This window comes from Salmo salar, chromosome 12, assembly GCF_965601325.2.
Source record: "Salmo salar chromosome 12, fSalSal1, whole genome shotgun sequence".
NCBI lineage: Eukaryota > Metazoa > Chordata > Actinopteri > Salmoniformes > Salmonidae > Salmo > Salmo salar.
In genome coordinates, this window is record NC_138302.1 from 68,082,737 (window position 1) to 68,103,787 (window position 21,051).

The 21,051-nt window shown below is 44.7% G+C and overlaps 1 pseudogene; it reads right to left on the reverse strand.

The window, feature by feature from the left end:
- Window positions 1-1,554: 1,554 nt before the first annotated feature.
- On the reverse strand, window positions 1,555-20,630 carry LOC106565549 (selenocysteine-specific elongation factor-like; annotated as a pseudogene).
- Window positions 20,631-21,051: the final 421 nt, after the last annotated feature.

A 21,051-nucleotide genomic window follows, 5' to 3' on the forward strand; every position in this document is an offset into this window, starting at 1 on the left:
TGGAGATTCAGGTGAAACCTTTGGGTCCTCAGTCCGAGTGTGGAAGAGGAAGGGTGGAAGCTTACAGTGCCTTCAGAAAGTATTCCCACCCCTTGACTTATTCCACATTTGTGACCGACCGCCTTGATTAGGTCGAATGTAGCAAAATTTGAAATGGTGTTTTTTTTTTACATTGGATGCAGTTGATAAACTTGTAACCCCACATCTACTGGAGAGCTCTTCTTTGTCTTCACCTATTCAGCATAATTTACACTCTCTTAAAACTTAGCTCCACCCATCTCTTTAATGATTCACATGTGAGGCCATTTGTGAGTAAGGTCGTGTAGTAAACAACCAAAGATTTCAAGACTAAAAGTGGTGTAAGTAGTAGCCTACGTAATTGAAAATCTCCAGGTAACAATACACTTTATCTCGTCCGTGGGCCTATATCCTAATCTTACCTTGAAAGTGTCCAGCTAAAAATATTGTATAAATATTTCAGAATTATTAGATGATGCTTACCCAGATCCTAAATTGATGGGTCATGTTAAATAAATGCTATAACCACCCCCCAGCCACATCTAGCTAAGTGGATGGATCACTATTGTCTAGACATGTTCATGAACTACAATAGACGTCCGTAATCACCCCCAGACACATCTGGCTAAATTGATGGGTCACGTAAATATTCTCTTGCGAAGTGGAGTATTTTGTTTAGACATGTAGCTAGCTAGCAGAAATAAAGTTATATGTTAGTTAGCTAGCTAAACAATTAACCATAATCCCAACCCATAGCTACAGTACAAAATGGATTGTCATAGCTAGCCACCATGCATGAAATGCTGGAGTATGAATCTGCAGGTAGCTAAAGCTAACCAACTAGATTCAATGTTAGTTAGCTAGCTAACATTAGGCTATAACTAGCATTGCAATGGCTTTCTGGTGTATTAATTACATTTGGACGGTGTATCAATACACCCAGTCACTAGAAAGATAAAGGCGTCCTTCCTAACTCAGTTGCCGGAGAGGAAGGAAACCGCTCATGGATTTCACCATGAGGCCAATGGTGACTTTAAAACAGTTACGGCAAGACTGAAAATGACTGTCTAGCAAAGAATTTTGAAATAAATAAATGGGCAAATGTTGCACAATCCAGGTATGGAAATCTCATAGAGACTTACCCAGAAAGACTCACAGCTATAGTCACTGCCAAAGGTGCTTCTACAAAGTATTGACTCAGGGGTGTGAATAATTATGTAAATGAGATATTTCTGTATTTCATTTTCAATAAATTTGCAAACATTTCTAAAAACATTTTCACTTTGTCATTATTTTGAAATCAGGCTGTAACACAACAAAATGTGGAATAAGTCAAGAGGTATGAATACTTTCTGAAGGCACTATGTATTCCAGATACAGAGGCCAGCCTTTACAGCGTCTCTGAACCACTCTCTCCGCTTTCCATCATTACTGTAACCCAGCTGACACACCTTTTTTTATTTTGTACAAGCATTTACTCACCTATCATGGAAAAATATATTGAAAATATAGTAATCGTTACTTTCAACTCGAAAAGGAGAACAGTGTAGCCACTTTTCTTTGAACCACTCTATCTCTGTTCTCATTCTCTAGCTGCTGCTGCAAAGGTCAGGGCTGCGGTCAGTACGTTTTTACGTTCTGGAACATTCAATTGAACGGAAACAGTGCTGTAATGAACAACCAGTTTAAAAATGGGGAGGGGTTGTGGGTTTGGGAACGCTGTCAGCATGACCACTGCCCTTTAAATACATCACTCATCACTCATTGTTCAAGAACATACAAGAAAGTTTTGGGGAAACGTGTTGTTCAGTACAAACCGCTCCACAACGTAGCAAACGTTCAAGTGAACTGAACGCACCTCAAGACTGAACCATCTTCTTGTGGAAGTCAAAAATGTATCTCTTGAATCGGAGGCTGATGTTGATTGGCTGAGTGTCCATCTTGGCATCTTCCTCTTTGGCTAGTTCTCCCTTAGCCCCACCCTTTCCTTTCTTCTTGGAGGTGGAGGAGAGGAGCTGCTTAGTCTCTAGACTGAGACCCTCTGAAGAGAAGAAAGAGGGAATGGGGAAGAGAGAGGGAGAGATAAAGAGAAATCATATGAGCATTACAATTGCTGGTAGTTTATACAAGTCACATAGGTATTTAACAAATACAAAAAATAAATAATTTAAATGATCAAAATTGAACAAAGGATTGGACAGAGGTAGAGAGAAAATATAGAAGAGCGAGTGTGCTGAAATAGCAGTGGGCCGGATTCGTACCCATGCTGTAGCGTTATATGTGATCTGGAGGCAATGGCTTAGACCACCCTAGGCCACACCACTAGACCTGTTCTGACTGCTCTCAGTTGGTGAATCAGGGTCAACGGTATATATCTGCTCTTTAGAGTGTTGATGACAGAGATGGAGGAGATGGGAGAGAGAACAGAAACACTACATGACTACAAAAGTATGTGGACACCTGCTTGTTGAACATCTCATTCCAAAATCATGGGCATTAATATTGAGTTGATCCCTCCTTTGCTGCTATAACAACCTCCACTGATCTGGGAAGGCTTTCCACTAGACTAGAACATTGCTGCGGGGACTTGCTTCCATTCAGCCACAAGAGCAGCTGAGGCTCTGTGCAGGCCAGTAAAGTTCTTCCACACCGATCTCGACAAACCATTTCTGTATGGACCTCACTTTGTGCATGGCGGCATTGCCATGATGAAACAGGAAAGGGCGTTCCCCCAAACTGTTGCTACAAAAAGTTGGAAGCACAGAATCGTCCAGAATGTCATTGTATGCTGAAATGTAAAGATTTCCCTTCACTGGAACTAAGGGGCCTAGCCCAAACCATGAAAAACAGCCCCAGACCATTATTCCTCCTCAACCAAACTTTACAGTTGGCACGATGCATTTGGGCAGGTAGCGTTCTTTTACAGCACTCTTGCAGCAATCGGCAGTCCCGTTCTGTGAGCTTGTGTGGCCTACCACTTCGAGGCTGAGCTGGTGTTGCTCCTAGACGTTTCCACTTCACAATAACAGCACTTCAACTTTTACAGTTTACCTGGGCAGCTCCAGCAGAGCAGAAATTTGACAAACTGACTTTGCTGGAAAGGTGGCATCCTATGATGGTGCCATGCTGAAAGTCACTGAGCTCTTCAGTGAGGCCCTTCTACTGCCAATGTTTCTCTATGGAGATTGCATGGCTGAGTGCTCCATTTTATACACCTGTCAGCAATGGGTGTGGCTGAAATAGCCGAATCCATTCATTTGAATGGATGTCCACATACTTTGTATATATAGTGTAGATCTGTTGTGCTGGTCTTGTCTCGCGGTTCCTATAGTTGTAGAAGAACCGTGGCTCTGTCAGGGTTCTCTGTGGCGGTCCTGTCCTGGCTGACATTTACACTGGTGTCTGACAGTCATCAGGCGGTTGTGGGCATGCCGTGGATTCCTCTGGGGCATCTATTCCTGTGTACGTGTGTGTGTGTGTGTGTGTGTGTGTGTGTGTGTGTGTGTGTGTGTGTGTGTGTGTGTGTGTGTGTGTGTGTGTGTGTGTGTGTGTGTGTGTGTGTGTGTGTGTGTGTGTGTGTGTTTGTTTTTCTGCTCACGTGGAGCTGAGAAATGTTCCCTGAGCAAACCTCTGCATCGGCTGACCTCGCCTACCCGCGTCACACGGCGCCACCGAGGAGATTGTTATGGTTATGCCAGCATGAGGGTTGTTAGGATTACGGGGATGGATATCTCCGATCTATTCGATTGGCCTTACTCCACTTCTCTCTCTCTCGCTTTCTCTCATTCACTTACTCACACAAACACTCACGCAAACAATCACACAAAGGGAAGCACTTAGATAAATAGCAGTAAATACAAACTAGAATGAATCATGTGATAGTGTCCAATAAAACGGTCAAATCTAGTTCATGTTTTGAGTAAAATACAACTAATTTGCAAACACGCACACACAGTGAATTACCCTCCTGAAGCCACCTTCACACATGTATAACAAGCTGTGGTATTGATTTAAACCACATAATGAAAACATTTGTTCTATCCAAGCGGACATCACGTACACAAACCACACTACTCCCCTATCTTTCTCTGCTCCTTTCCCTCCATCTACCCCTCCATCTATCCCTCCATCTCTCTCTGGAGAGACAGAATAACTGTCTGGTGCCAGGCTGGTGGCCTTTAGGGGCTTGTAGGGGATGAGTTTGGGGTCAGGTCCAGGGGAGGGCGGATAGCGGGGGGATTGGACAGTAGTGACTGTGTGAGAGGGGGGAGGTTGTGGAGAGGCCTGGAGGGCCTTCAAAGAAGCCCTTCAAATCTAACTAGCCCTCCTTCTTTCCATTTCTCCCTCTCTCCGTGGCTTTCTCTGTCTTTAATCATGTGCCATGAAGGGGTCTGAGGGGAGAAGAAAAGAACAACAACGAGAGAAAGGGAGCACACACAACACACAACACAAACACACCTGGGGTAGCTAGAGGTCAAAGGATCACACAGCACCGTCATACTATGAGTATGTATGAGTATGAGCAATGAGCATACTGAATGTCTTAAGTGACTAGCCAAGTATGTCAGTGTGTATGTAAGAGCATGTGTGTGAGTGTGTACGTGAATGTGAGTGAGTTGAGAGGATATAGGTAGGCTTCTCTTTCTAAATGTTTTTGGTTTCTCTTCCTGCCCGGCCCGGTGTGGATCCTAGCTGTGGGTCGGAGGGGAGCGGAGAGACACAAGGTAAAATAAACAGGGAGCAGACTTCCCTCGGACCCAGAGCTACTCCCAGAGGAATCCTGGGAATGCTGGAGTGGGATTCCCAGCCCACAACTCTAACCACATCCTGATCCTGATAACGAATGTACTGCGAGCACGGGAACCAGAGAGAGAGATGCAGGAAAAACAGAGAAGGCCCCTTTCATGCTTTGGTTGTACTATAAATGTAATTGCATAATTCTGACTAATAAACAGATGGAATATGCATTGGCAACAAACGCAGTAACAAACTCAAACGATACAGTCCTTATCTTGACTGTTAATGGAGCTTACGAAGGAGAGACACCATAAGGAACGTTGGCCGTGCACAGTAGATCACCTGCTGTCAACGAACAGTGGCAAATCAACATGTAGAATCGCCAGGAAATTAATATTAAATGATGGGTGGTATCGGATGGTCAGATGTGATAGGACGCCCATCCACTGCAATATCTGATGGTAAAATGTGATAGGACGCCCATGGGTCTGCGGATTTTAATCAACCGTCGGCGTGGTCCTTTTCTTCCTAAACAGATTCATACACCACCTCTACCTTTACCTCCAGCCCCACCACTACTTACCTGGCACCCGGATCTTAAACTTGCCACTTTGTCCGAAGCCGCCCTCGATGATCTCTGCCTCGCCGGTTGAGAGTGACCTTTAACCCCAAAAACAACTGCAGGTTGGTCTACTTCTTAAACAGGTTTCGCCCAATCACAGTGTAGTCATCTGTTACCTGACCAAATCAAATCAGATGTTATTGGTCACATTCACGTGTTTGGCAGATGTTATTGGCCACATTCACGTGTTTGGCAGATGTTACTGGTCACATTCACATGTTTGGCAGATGTTATTGATCACATTCATGTGTTTGGCAGATGTTATTGAGGGTGTAGCGAAATGATTGTGTTTCTAGCTCCATCAGTGAAGTAATATCTAACAATTCACAACAATACACACAATACACACAAACCTAAAAGTAAAAGAACGGAATTAAGGAATATATAAATATTAGAGATGAGTAAAGAGACATGAGGGGCACCAATGACAGATACAAAGAAATCATATAAGAAAATATAAAATATAATTATTATAATGTAATAAGCTTAAATAATATTATTATTCAACGAACAGCTTCCAGTTACTGATAAAAGCAAATAACACACGTGGAAAATATCCTAAAATTATCCAGCATATCCTTGAATTATTTATTGAGTCTGACAGTATAAACTTCCTCCAGCACAGAGAGGTCAGTGTGTGTTTGTTTTCTATGTTCCTCTCTCTGATTTAACAGACACTGGTACATGACCTCGTGTTACCATGCTGCCACTCTGTCGCCATAGTGGGGGGTGGCTGACCCCACCATGACACTGTTCTGTACCCCGTCCCAACCCAACGAGCCACATTGCCCTAGGCCTGCCACCAGTTTGTCTGTATCTCCTCTTTCATTCCTCTACACATTCTTCTTCTGTTTGTTGTTTGTATTTTCTCTCCATCACTGAGACTCTCTCAACCGTCACTGATCCGATAAAGGGAGGGCACCGCTCTGTCTCTCTCTCTCTACTTCTCCCCCTCACTCTTTCCTGAACCCTCCCCCTTCGCTCCCTTTCTCTCTCTCTGACGTTGGGTTCTGACTGAAGCGTGACCACAGATAAGCTACAGTTGGTACACATGTCAGACAACATTGTGACAAAGGCATGACTTAAAGACACAGTCATATCTCAAACATTCCAACATCTCAGGTATATGTCCTCTTAGAAAAAAAAAAACAAACAGCACTTCCTCATTATGTGAGGGGAACCCACACACACCCACATGAACAGAGTCTGACCTCACAGGGAGAGGGTCAAGGACTGAAGTGTAACTGTGGGGTTGGCTGTCAACAGCCTGAGGTGCTAACAGCAGTAAAACTTGTCCACACACTTGACCTCTGACCTGTAAGCGACCCTGACTGAGGGCGTGTACACACAGACACACTGCTGGCTGCTGCTGGGTGGCAGACAACACTCAAACAGACAGAGACAGACAGGAGCAACGAGAGGCAGATAAGACTCTTATGAGCCAAAAGGGGAAAGACAAACTGAGGAACATAGAAATATATTACAAGAGTGAGATGGAGCCAGGGAGAAAGAGGGTGAAGGTGAGAGACAAAAAAAACATGACGGATCGAGTACACAAAGAGAGAAAGAAAAAAAAGAGCAGAGAGAGAGAACAGAGAGAGAGAACAGAGAGAGAGAACAGAGGCTAGAGAGAGAGAGAGAGAGAGAGAGAGAGAGAGAGAGAGAGAACAGAGTGAGAGAACAGAGTGAGAGAACAGAGTGAGAAATCAGAGAGAGAGCAGAGAGAGCAGAGGCTAGAGTGAGAGAGAGAGAGAGAACAGAGTGAGAGAACAGAGAGAGAGAGAGAACAGAGAGAGCAGAGGCTAGAGTGCGGGTCGTGAGGAATGCAGAGAGCCATGTGGGTATATTCCTGTGCCACTCAGGTGTGTCCAAACAGCACCAGTCTGTCTGGCTGCTGCCTCTGGCATCAGGGGACCACACGCCTGTGTCACAGCCCAGCACAGGTCAAGGCCCCACATACCTCTCCACGCTGCCCTCCCGCACCGCCCCAGGGACTCTGTGTGTGTGCGCACAATGGGAGCTCAGTCCCTGCAACACGCTCCAGCACCACCAGCAATGAAAAATCCAAACAAAGACGAGAGAGAGAGAGAAAGAGGGAGAAGAGGGGTGAGAGAGAGGGCAAAGGAGCAAGAACAGAGATCCATGAAGGGTGATGGGAGGGCAGGGTGTCAGAGAGAGGCGAGCAGGGCGTCCACTCACCCTCTCCACCGCTCCCTCCTTGTAGATGCGTAGTCTGGGTAGTGTAGTCTCAGAGCAGCTCTTCTCCTCAAAGCCCTCCAGCAGACGCCCCTGGAACGCCAGCCGGCACGCGTTGGCGTTGATGTCTGTGTCCAGCTTGGAGCCAATCACCAGGCAGAGAGAGCGACACGTGACCGGACGCTCAAACTCCAGCAGCGCCCACTGCTCCGAGTCTGGCCAGCCCCTCCGGCCTCCCGCTGGCCAATCACATACTCGTCCTGGTGGAAGTAATCCGGGTCAAAGGAGAAGGGTGTGCTCAGAGGGCTGGGTTTTGGCTGAGGGGAGTGGGGGTCGGAGGGGGATGACTGGGGGTCCGTGGTAGGGGTCTGGGGGGTCTCCCCAGGGGGCAGACCGAAGAAGGTGACCCTGGCCATGACGGTCTCATGCCCCACGGTGATATGGAACTTGGCATGGGTGGCCAATCTTTAGCCAGTCTTTCTGACGGAGATGAGGGCAGCGTGGAGGGTGTGTAGGGAACCAGGGGTACACACCACCCCCGTTCTAGCAATTTGGGGTCAAACTGGGTCACACACACCCACGCGGTCACCCTGCATGGCCCCACACACCGGCTGCCGGAACATCTGGGTCAACTTCACTTTCTTGGTCACCTAGGGGTTAAAAGACAAACACAGAGAGACAATCAAACTAACCGACTGTTGTATGTTTGTGCAAGGTTAGTTATGCAATTGGCAAATTACGAGGTATTACCATGTACAATATACAACAGAACAGGGAAAGGGGCTACCTAGTCAGTTGTACAACTGAATACATTCAACTGAAATGTGTCTTCCGCATTTAACCCAACCCCTCTGAATCAGAGCGGTGCTGGGGGCTGCCTTAATCGACGTCCACATCATCGGTGCCCGGGGAGCAATTGTCGTTGGGGGTTAACTGCCTTGCTCAAGAGCAGGGCGGCAGATTTTTACCTTGTCGGCTCAGGGATTTGACCCAGCAGCCATTCGGTTACAGGGCCAATTATCCTACCCATCACTGAGTGTTGTTTTTGTTGTGAGTCCATTGTTGTGTTGTGACTGAGTATGGTCGTTGTGGCCTAACCACGATTCTTCTCTGGCACTGAATGCCGAGACAAAACCCTGTTTTTTTCAGGCTTTTGCTGCCACCTGATGGAGGATGTTATAATGACACCAGTTGATAGTAAGGTTGAATACAATAAGCTGGTGTTTAGACTAGGCTGGCCTACAAACAAATGTGAGTGACTGCATCTGGTCTAAATTAGTCAGCTCCTGTACTGTCAACCCCCACCCCTCCTCCCCAGTCTCCCCATCCTGCCCTTTCCAAAACACACACACATCCTCCACCCCCACACTACCATCCCTCTTTCCCCTCCCTCCTCTTCCAGTCAACTTATGAACTCTGTAGCTTCTACTCCAGCCTTGTGCTGTCCAGGTCATCTGAATCAGGGTTCTTCTACTGCAACAACGATTCTCCACCTTTCTGGAAGCAGGGACTAAGAGCATGCCATGAAACTAATTCAACTGACTAACGTACTCTAATAAATCAGCAATATCACAAATAATTGTTGTTGGTCAATAGACTTAGCGGGTTGAGAACCACTGACCAGGACTTCTTTCAGTGGTCATGCAAATCAACGTTCTGTGGTCAGTGACCGTAGCTCGAGCGCTGGGATCTCCACGGTGTCATTGACAGCTAGCGCCCCCTGTAGGATGGTTCCGGTCATGAGCATGCCCCGACCGCGGATGGAGAAGCAGTGGTCCACCGCCATCAGCAGGGCTCCCCCCGGGTCTCTGTGAGGGAGGCACGTCTGGCTCCTCAACAGCTCGGGGAGACGTGCATACGGAGCAAAGTCAAAACTGCTGTCATAACATTGTACGGTCATCGTAGGCATGAGTGTGATTCAGGCTAGTCTCACAGACACACACACACACACACACACACACACACACACACACACACACACACACACACACACACACACACACACACACACACACACACACACACACACACACACACACACACACACACACACACACACACACACACACACACACACACACAGACTAGAGGGCCAGTCCTAATCAGAAGCATATCTTAGTGTTGAGTCTGTGCATCCTGTGGTTTCATAAAGACTTCCTGACAGCGGCTCTTGTGTTTTAATCATAGGGCAGAACCCCCTGACCTATGACAGTGTCTGTCATATGCCTCTTTGTTCTATGGTATCTACCTTTTACTGTACCGTTTCAATTAAAGGATACTGTAGGTATCATTGAAGCGGTCTTCACACCAGTAAGAAAAGCGGCGTCGAACGTTCAGGCTGCTGCACAGACACTATGGAAGCTATAGTCTAGAGCACCCGGTCCAAATGTGTTTGAGAGCACTTAACTCTCTAAATGGTTAAACTAGTGACAAATATATGGTGATTATTGTAAAAATCTGTGAGTTAACTAACTATAACTATAATCCTAAATTAAAATATTGCATTTTTATGCCACATTTAATTAATTTACATTACACTACTTTCCATGATGTGGACAGTATGTGTTACTACATTACACAAGCTCACGTTCTGACCACAGGGCAATTCCAAGTTAACCGAATTACTCTTAGACTCCAATTTTTCACTTCAAAATGTATACCAAACCCAAACCATTGATTTCAAAGTTTAACAAACCGTACAACTCTATGCACAAGGACTACTTTAACAATCTCCACAGAAAATTGTACAAAAACACATCTACTGGAAAAACTGTGCAGATGGAAAGTTTGGTTACAGAATTACGGTCAAACCTAAGTTTTATTCTATTACCAAACTTTGTATCAGCACAGTTCTTCCTGTAAATATGTTTTGGTACAATTTTCAGTAATTCCATTACCATGGAATTTCCCTACATCAAATTGGGGGGAATTACACATGCTTTTTACCTCAGATTGGTGATGTTAGTATAAAAGTTTATAGTCAGCATGACGGTACAAGATCATTTGCTTAAAACAGTTCAATCTCTTTGGTTTTGTCCTGTGATTAAGACATAAGCACTGTGGGTCACAGGAGTTGTTAGAACTGTGCTCTCATTTTTGAACTCAAACAGCATGGAGAATTTGGGGTGGGCTCTATATAAAAGTTGCTAGCCTCACACCAGATTCAAATTATCACTGAAATAACAGCCAAACTTTGTCAGTGTTGATATCATATACAGGAGTGTGATTCATGTAAGTTAAATAACAAAGCAATATGTAGACCGCTGTCTTTAGCAAATTAACTTCTAACCGGTGATATAAAAAAATATCCTCAGACTCAGTGTGGCCTTTGAATAGTTTTAGTTCAAACAGCGCCTACCACCCAAACGTTTGCCTCACTCTACTGATTTCAATGTGATATTGATATGAGTGATTAAAGGGATACTTCGGGCTGTTGACAATTCATCTACTTCCCCAGAGATTTACTGGAAATCTATGGGTATCTACTAGCATGCTATCCACCAGTTCATCTGACTCTGGGGTAGTACATAAAGGACCTCATTGACAAAATCCCAAAGTATCCCTTTAACAAAATAGTGCTGCGTTTACCTTTCCGCATTGGCGATCCACTTGAAACAAAATGCAACAATCGAAAATGTAGCTGGATGTTTTTTTACAAGTTGTCCTCTAACCAGTGATACAGTATACATACTATCCCAGATTCAGTGTGGTTTTTCAGTAGTGTTCGAACAGGACAAGCAACCTGACTCCCCCCTCTCGTTCTATTGATTTCAACGCGATATCGATTATGAGTGACTGGCAAATAAGAGCTGTGTTTCTCTTTCTGTTTTGGCGAGCCCCAAATCAAAATGCATCACTCCAAAACGTAGCAGGCTGTCCTCAACAGCTTGTCCTCTAACCAGTGATGTAAACAATATTTACAGTTCCTGTGTGTTTTTTATTGTGCAAATAACCTGATCTCCCCCCCCCCAATCAATACGAGGGATTTATTGCCACTTGTCAAACCAAAAGGGTTTTTGGTGCATATGCAGTTTATAAGGTGCTCATAAAAAATTATAATACAAGTAATATATTACTATTGGGCACATGTACAGTTGAAGTCGGAAGTTTACATACACCTTAGCCAAATACCTTTAAACTCAGTTTTTCACAATTCCTGACATTTAATCCTCTTAAAAATTCCCTGTCTTACATCAGTTAGGATCATCACTATTTTAAGAATGTGAAATGTCAGAATAATGGTAGAGAGAATAATTTATTTTAGCTTTTTTTTTTTTCATCACATTCCCAGAACTTTACATACACTCAATTAGTATTTGGGTGCATTGCCTTTAAATTGTTTAACTTGGGTCAAACGTTTCAGGTAGCCTTCCACAAGCTTCCCACAATAAGTTGGGTGAATTTTGGCCCATTCCTCCTGACAGGGATGGTGTAACTGAGTCAGGTTTGTAGGCCTCTTTGCTCGCACACGCCTTTTCAGTTCTGCCCACAAGTTTTCTGTAGGGTTGAGGTCAGGGCTTTGTGATGGGCACTCCAATACCTTGACTTTGTTGCCCTTAAGCCATTTTGCCACAACTTTGGAAGTATGCTTGGGGTCATTGTCCATTTAGAAGACCCATTTACGACCAAGATTTAACTTCCTGACTGATGTCTTGAGATGTTGCTTCAGTATATCCATATAATTTTCCTACCTCATGATGCCATCTATTTTTGTGAAGTGCACCAGTCCCTCCTGCAGCAAAGTACCCCCACAACATGATGCTGCCACCCCCGTGCTTCACGGTTGGGATGGTGTTCTTCAGCTTGCAAGCCTCCCCCTTTTTCCTCCAAACATAAACAGTTTTATTTTTGTTTCATCAGACCAGAGGACATTTCTCCAAAAAGTATGATCTTTGTCCCCATGTGCAGTTGCAAACCGTAGTCTGGCTTTTTTATGCCGGTTTTAGAGCAGTGGCTTCTTCCTTGCTGAGCGGCCTTTCAGGTTATGTCGATATAGGACTCGTTTTACTGTGGATATAGATACTTTTATACCTGTTTCCTCCAGCATCTTCACAAGGTCCTTTGCTGTTGTTCTGGGATTGATTTGCACTTTTCGCACCAAAGTACGTTCATCTCTAGGAGACAGAACACGTCTCTTTCCTGAGCGGTATGACGGCTGCCTGGTCCCATGGTGTTTATACATGTGTACTATTGTTTGTACAGATGAACATGGTACCTTCAGGCGTTTGGAAATTGCTCCCATGGATGAACCAGACTTGTGGAGGTCTCCATTTTCTTATGAGGTCTTGGCTGATTTCTTTTGATTTTCCCATGATGTCAAGCAAAGAGGCACTGAGATTGAAGGTAGGCCTTGAAATACATCCACAGGTACACCTCCAATTGACTCAAATGATGTCAATTAGCCTATCAGAAGCTTCTAAAGCCATGACATCATTTTCTGGAATTTTCCAAGCTGTTTAAAGGCACAGTCAAGTATGTAAACTTCTGACCCACTGGAATTGGGATACCTTGAATTATAAATGAAATAATCTGTCTGTAAACAATTGTTGGAAAAATTACTTGTGTCATGCACAAAGTAGGTGTCCTAACCGACTGGCCAAAACTATAGTTTGTTAACAAGAAATTAAAAAAAAAATGTTTTAGTGAGTGTAATAAGTGTATGTAAACTTCCGACTTCAACTGTATATGTAGGTAGTACATTTTATGTTTAGGTTTTCAATATCACAAATAGTTTTTGTATCTATTGATTATTGATTTGGACACTTCAAAACTGTGTTTTGACATTGGCCCATTTATGAAAAGTTCTTGTCAACAGGAATCAGCGATAGCATAATTTTCAATGTATGTTTTAGGAATACAAAATGTTTGCTTTCAACATTAATTTCCAACAACATTCTAATTAACCAGGTACAAACTGCTGAATGTCTCCAAAAACGTGCTGTGAATAATTTATCTTGATGATATACCAGAAATTGGGAAAACGGGTTTGTCCTGTCTAGTCAGAATATTAACCCATACCGCTAATAGTGCAGGCACATCCTGGGGCACCAGTGTGTTCAGGGTCTTTACCTCCATTAGGTCAGGCACTCCCTAGGGTTCCTCTGTTTCAGGGGCCTCAGGACCCCCAGGCTTCGCTGCCACGGCAATCACAAGACAGTCTTTAAATTTGGCCAACAGGGGATGAAACGGGTTAGAATGACTGTGTGTGTGTGTGTGTGTGTGTGTGTGTGTGTGTGTGTGTGTGGTACCTGGTGTTCTCCAGGGTCTTGTGCAGTCTCTTGGTCATCTTGTTGATGGCGGTCTGTCTCTTGTTGGGCGGCAGCAGGTCAGTCTTGTTGAGAATGACCACCATGCGGGTTGCAGGTCAGCTCTCCTATCAGCAGACACTCTTCTGTCTGGGTCTGGACCCCCTTCACCATGTCTACCACCAGCATCATCAGGTCTATGATCTGAGCCCCTGGAACACACACGCACAATTATACTTTCATTTATGCTATATGACTTGTCAATAATAAACACCGCAGTCCAAAACTACTGCAGTGAAATGATTGTGCACACTCAGCACTGCATGGTTACAGCTCCTCTACACAGGACTCCTGGAGGGCCATATGACCAAATTCATAAGTTGAGCAACCAATGGAGCAACAGGAACAGAAACAGACAACCAAGAATAACAACAGAACAAGAAGAGAGGGAAAGAGGGAGGGAGGGTACAAAGGGATGTAAAGAAGGGAGAAGGGCTAGAGGGCTGAAATTAGAGACCCAGCTCGCTTGGTTGTCTTTCCTCCCTCTTTCTTTCCCTCACTTTGGCAGTCTTTCTTTCCTGTGCTCCCCTCTTTGCTCTGCCTCTCTTTGGCTCCCTTTCTTTCCTGTGCTCTCCCCATTGGGGATAGGAGGGGAAGCTTAGTACATACCCCGTTCCCCACACCTTCCTTCCGCCCTAATCCACAGCATGTGCCATCCACAGAGACACACTGGCTTTATATAGCAAACTACCAGCCATATACACTGACTCAGGCTGCACTCCTGTGTGTGTGTGTGTGTGTGTGTGTGTGTGTGTGTGTGTGTGTGTGTGTGTGTGTGTGTGTGTGTGTGTGTGTGTGTGTGTGTGTGTGTGTGTGTGTGTGTGTGTCTGTGTATTCCCCTTATCCTACTTTCCTTCTACTGCGACTCCCCCTGTTCTCTTCTCCCACCAATGCCCAGTTTGCTCACCCTCACCTCTCAGGCCTGTCAAAGCAGTCTCCTCTTACAGGATACATATTGTCAACTCCTGATATTAATAGAAATAATTAAACAAAGTGGATCAACCCTACAAACACTCATTGGAGGGGGTGGAGGGGGGGGGGGGGGGGTAGTAGCTAGAAAGAAGAGAGGGGAAATGAGTGAGCAGAGTTCAACTGAGCCGTAAGGATAAGGAAATCTTTCTCGTCCTCCTGGAGAGTTCTACCCATTCCACCTCTCTCTCTCCTTGCAAAGCCACAGGATAGTGGAGGGGCCAGTCAGTCAGTGTGCGTTAACCATGTAATGGCTGCTTTGCATGGTTGATTTGAGAAATAAATTATACAGTACCAGTCAAACGTTTGGACACACCTACTCATTCAAGGGTTTTTCTTTATTTATACTATTTTTCTACATTGTAGAATAATAGTGAAGACATCAAACCTATGAAATAACACATATGGAATCATGTAGTAACCAAAAAAGTGTTAAATCAAAATAGATTTTAGAGTCTTCAAAGTAGCCACCCTTTGCCTTGATGACAGCTTTGCACACTCTTGGCATTCTCTCAACCAGCTTCATGAGGAATGCTTTTCCAACAGTCTTGAAGGAGTTTCCACATATGCTCAGCACTTGTTGGCTGCTTTTCCTTCACTCTGCAGTCCAACTCATCCCAAACCATCTCAATTGGGTTGAGGTCGGGTGATTGTGGATGCCAGGTCATCTGATGCAGCACTTCATCACTCTCCTTGGTCAAATAGCCCTTACACAACCTGGAGGTGTGTTGGGTCATCGTCCTGTTGAAAAACAAATGATAGTCCCACTAAGCTCAAACCACATGGGATGGCATAATGCTGCAGAATGCTGTGGTAGCCTTGAATTCTAAATAAATCACTGACAGTGACACCAGCAATGCACCCCCACACCTCCTCCACCATGCTTCACGGTGGGACCCACACATGCAGAGATCATCCATTAACCTACTCTGCGTCTCACAAAGACATGGCGATTGGAAACAAAAATCTAAAATTTGGACTCAACAGACCAAAGAACAGATTTCCACCGGTCTAATGTCCATTGCTTGTGTTTCTTGGCCCAAGCAAGTCTCTTCTTATTATTGGTGTCCTTTAGTAGTGGTTTCTATGCAGCAATTCAACCATGAAGGCCTGATTCACACAGTCTCCTCTGAACAGTTGATGTTGAGATGTGTCTGTTACTTGAACTCTGTGAAGCATTTATTTGGGCTGCAATCTGAGGTGCAGTTAACTCTAATGAACTTATCCTTTGCAGCAGAGGTAACTCTGGGTCTTCCTTTCCTGTGGCGGTCCTCATGAGAGCCAGTTTCATTATAGCGCTTGATGGTTTTTGCGATTGCAATTTTCCGAGTTGACAGACCTTCATGCCTTAAAGTAATGAGGACTTGACTTTTACCAAATAGGGCCATCTTCTGTATACCTCCCCTACCTTGTCACAACACAACTGATTGGCTCAAACTCATTAAGGAAAGAAAGTCCACAAATTAACTTTTTACAAGGCACACCTGTTAATTGAAATGCATTCCAGGTGACTACCTCATGAAACTGGTTGAGAGAATGCCAAGAGTGTGCAAAGCTGTCATCAAGGCAAAGGGTGGCTACTTTGAAGACTCTAAAATATATTTTGATTTGTTTCAATCTTTTTTGGTTATTACATGATTCCATGTTATTTCATAGTTTTGATGTCTTGACTATTATTCTACAATGTATAAAATAGTAAAAATCAAGAAAAGAACTTGAATGAGTAGATGTGTCCAAACTTTTGACTGGTACTGTATTTGTATGGGTGTTTGTGTAGTCTATATTCTGCAGTCCTCATTCGCCCTCTGCTGGCTGGATCGGGAGTTGAACTCTGACAGCACTTCACAGACAATACAGTAAGCTCTACAGTATCGGAAGTTACCACCCTCAATCAATTATCCATGAACATGTTGTCCTTATCTGATAAAGTCATTGTATGTTGCCACTTGCCATTCCTGTACCTGACCGTCAAACTTCAGGGCTAGAGTGCCAGCTGTCAGACAGCTGACTGGCCCGTTTCATTTCCCAACCAAAGCCATGGATTACAAGGAACATTCACACTGAGCGAAAGCTTCCGCTTTCAACGAGTAGGAAACTAATATGGACGCCTATAAGAAATCCCGCTATGACCTCCGACGCGCCATAAAAAAAAGGCAAAGCGTCAATACAAGACTAAGATTGAATCCTACTACGTCAGCTCTGTCACTCATCTGATGTGTCAGGGCTTGCAAACTATGACAGATTACAAAAAGAAACCCAGCTGTTCAACAACATAGTGCCCTCGAAGTTCACCACTAAGCTCAGAACCCTGGGACTGAACACCTCCCTCTGCAACGGGATGCTGGACTTCCTGACGGGCAACAGCTTGGCATCCGACCGCAAGCCGCTATAGAGGGTAGTTCGTACGGCCCAGTACATCACTAGGGCTGATCTGCCTGCCATCCAGGAACTCTATACAAGGTGGTGTCAGAGGGTAGTTCGTACGGCCCAGTACATCACTAGGGCTGATCTCCCTGCCATCCAGGAACTCTATACAAGGCGGTGTCAGAGGGTAGTTCGTACGGCCCAGTACATCACTAGGGCTGATCTGCCTGCCATTCAGGAACTCTATACAAGGCGGTGTCAGAGGGTAGTTCGTACGGCCCAGTACATCACTAGGGCTGATCTGCCTGCCATTCAGGAACTCTATACAAGGCGGTGTCAGAGGAAGGTTCTACAACTTTTCAAAGACTCCAGCCACCCAAGTCACAGTCTGTTCTCTTTGCTACCGCACGGCAAGCGGTACTGATGCACCAACACTCGAACCAGCACGACCATGAACAGCTTCTACCCCCAAGCCATAAGACAACTAAATAATTAACCAAATAGCTACCCGGACTATCTGCATTGACCCTCTTTGCAATAATTATTTTGACTCATCACACACGCATCTGCTACTGTTTATTACTTATCCTATTGCCTAGTCACTTTACCCCTACACTGTACATACAGTGCATTCAGAAAGTATTCAGACCCCTTGACTTTTTCCACATTTTGTTACGTTAAAGCATTATTCTAAAATGGCTTAAATTGTTTTTGTCCCCCTCATCAATCTATACACAATACCTCATAATGACAAAGCAAAAACAGGTTTTTAGAAATGTTCAGACCCTTTACTCAGTACTTTGTTGAAGCGCCTTTGGCAGCGATTACAGCCTTGAGTCTTCTTGGGTATGATGCTACAATCTTGGCACACCTGTATTTGGCAAGTTTCTCCGATTCTTCTCTGCAGATCCTCTCAAGTTCTGTCAGGTTGGATGGGGAGCGTCGCTGCACAGCTATTTTCATCTCCAGAGATGATCGATCAGGTTCAGTTCCAGGCTCTGGCTGGGCCACTCAAGAACATTCAGAGACCTGTCCCAAAGCCACTCCTGCATTGTCTTGGCTGTGTGCTTAGGGTCGTTGTCCTGTTGGAAGGTGAACCTTCCCCCCAGTCTGTGCTCCTGAGCGTTCTGGGACAGGTTTTCAACAAGGATTTCTCTGTCCTTTGCTCCGTTCATCTTCCCTCGATCCTGACTAGTCTCCCAGTCCCTGCAGCTGAAAAACATCCCCACAGCATGATGCTGGCACCACCAAGCTTCACCATAGGGATGGTGCAATGTTTCCTCCAGACGTGATGCTTGGTATTCAGGCCAAATAGTTCAATCTTGGTTTCATCAGACCAGAGAATCTTGTTTCACATAGGCTGAGTCCTTTATGTACCTTTTTCAAACTCCAAGCGAGCTGTCATGTGCCTTTTACTGAGGAGTGGCTTCCGTCTGGCCAATCTACCATAAAGGCCTGATTGGTGAAGTGCTGCAGAGATGGTTGACCTTCTGGAAGGTTCTCCCATCTCCACAGAGGAACTCTGGAGCTCTGTCAGAGTGATGATCGGGTTCTTGGTCACCAAGGCCCTTTCCCCCCGATTGCTCAGTTTGGCTGGGCGGCCAGCTCTAGGAAGGGTCTTGGTGGTTCCAAACTTCTTCCATTTTAGAATGATGGAGGCCACTGTGTTCTTGGGGACCTTCAATGTTGCAGAACATTTTTTGTACCCTTCCCTAGATCTGTGCCTCGACACAATCCTGTTCCGGAGCTCTACAGACAATTCCTTCGACCCCATGGCTTGGTTTTTGCTCTGACATGCACTGTCAACTGTGGGACCTTATATAGACAGGTGTGTGCCTTTCCAAATCATGTCTAATCAATTGAATTTACCACAGAATGATCAAGGATGATCAATGGAAACAGGATTCACCTGAGCTCAATTTTGAGTGTCATAGCAAAGGGTCTGAATACTTATGTAAATAAGGTTCTATTTTTAAAATGTGAATGTTTTTATTTTTTTTCACTTTGTCATTATAGGGTATTGTTTGTAGATTGATGAAGAAAAAAACGATTTAATCAATTTTAGAACAAAGTTGTAACGTAACAAAATGTGGAATAAGTCAAGGGGTCTGAATACTTTCCGAATGCACTGTATCCACCTCAATTACCTCGTACCCCTGCATATTGACTCGGTACCGGTACCCGGTGTATATAGCCAAGTTATCGTTACTAATTGTGTATTTATTCTTCATGTTTATATATAAATAAAAGTACGTGGACCACACCCATTGCTGACAGTTGTATAAAATCGAGCACACCGCCCTGCAATCTCCATAGACCAACATTGGTAGTAGAATGGCCTTACTGAAAAGCTTAGTGACTTTCAACGTAAGAAGTCATTGTGTCACTGTTTTTAATGGTTCGGGGCTAGGCCCCTTAGTTCCAGTGAAGGGACATCTTAACACTACAGCATACAATGACATTCTAGACGAGTCTGTGCTTCCAACTTAGTGGCAAATGTTTGGGGAAGGCCCTTTCCTGTTTCAGCCTGACAATATCCCTGTGCAGAAAGTTTGACGAAATCGGTGTGGAAGAACTTCACAGGCCAAAACAGAGCCCTGACCTCAACCACATCTGACACCTTTGGGATGAATTGGAACACCGACTGCAAGCCAGGCCTAATCGCCCAACATCAGTGTCCGACCTCACTAATGCTCTTGTGGCAGCAATGTTCCAACAACTAGTGGAAAGCCTTCCCAGATAAGTGGAGGCTGTTAAAGCAGCAAAGGGGGGGGGGGGGGACCAACTCTATATTAAAGTCCATTATTTTGTAATGCTATGTTCAACGAGGATACTTTTGGCCATGTAGTGTGTGTGTAATATATATATATATGTTTATTTATTTTACCCAGCATTGTTGGGATGGGCCAGTAAGTAAGCATTTCACTGTTAGTCTACACTTGTTTACAAAGCATGTGACAAGTGTCAACACCTGAGCATTTGCTGTCCTGCCACTGTTGTTAGGGAATAGATGTATTTATGCAGTTAAAACAGTAACACCACCCTCATTCGCTTCCTTTTCCCCCAATGAGGGTGCGAATGAGGGACGCGTGTCCCGGACAGTCCACCAGCGTGAACTGCAGATTGTCATAGCCCCGGCACCCGGACACCGCCAGCAGCTGCTCTGGGAGGTCCATGGTGAAGGAGGAGAAGATCCAGGGTGATGCCTTTCTCGGGACTGCGGGTTCTTGTCAAAGGCAGCCGTGTGCTGCTGAGAGCCCTGGCAAGCGACGTCTTCCCGCTGTCGACATGCCCAAGTACCCCCACGTTAAAATTGTGGGTCTTCGGGTGGTTGTTGCTCGAGTCTGCCATGACTGGTAGTTTTGGCTAACTAGCTATATGTTCCTGTCGCAACCAGTCTCAGCACGTAGCGTGGCTGGACCTTGAACTCTAGTTTACTTTCCGTAATTACACGTAACACAATTGACTACTTTTACGTTAAACTAACCGTCATTCATTAAACTCTTAATCTTACAATTCATTCATATTTTTATGAAATATAGTTTACGTTAGCTGTCGAATTACACGAAACTTTACTGTAAACTGTGTATCAATAAAAACAGTAATTTGGAAAATATGCCGGTTGGAGTAACGTTTTAGTCCCTCTCGCAAGCATAGGCTACAAAATAAATGTGAGATGTGAAGAAATATCCGTCTAGAACTTCGATAAGAGATTGTAGGCGATGGAATGCACATCGGGCGGAACCAATCTCAAAGTCTGTACCATTTTCCGTAACGTCAAAATGACGTAAACACAAGCGGAAATAAAAGACAAAGAGAGGCGTGGTGTTTTCTTATGAG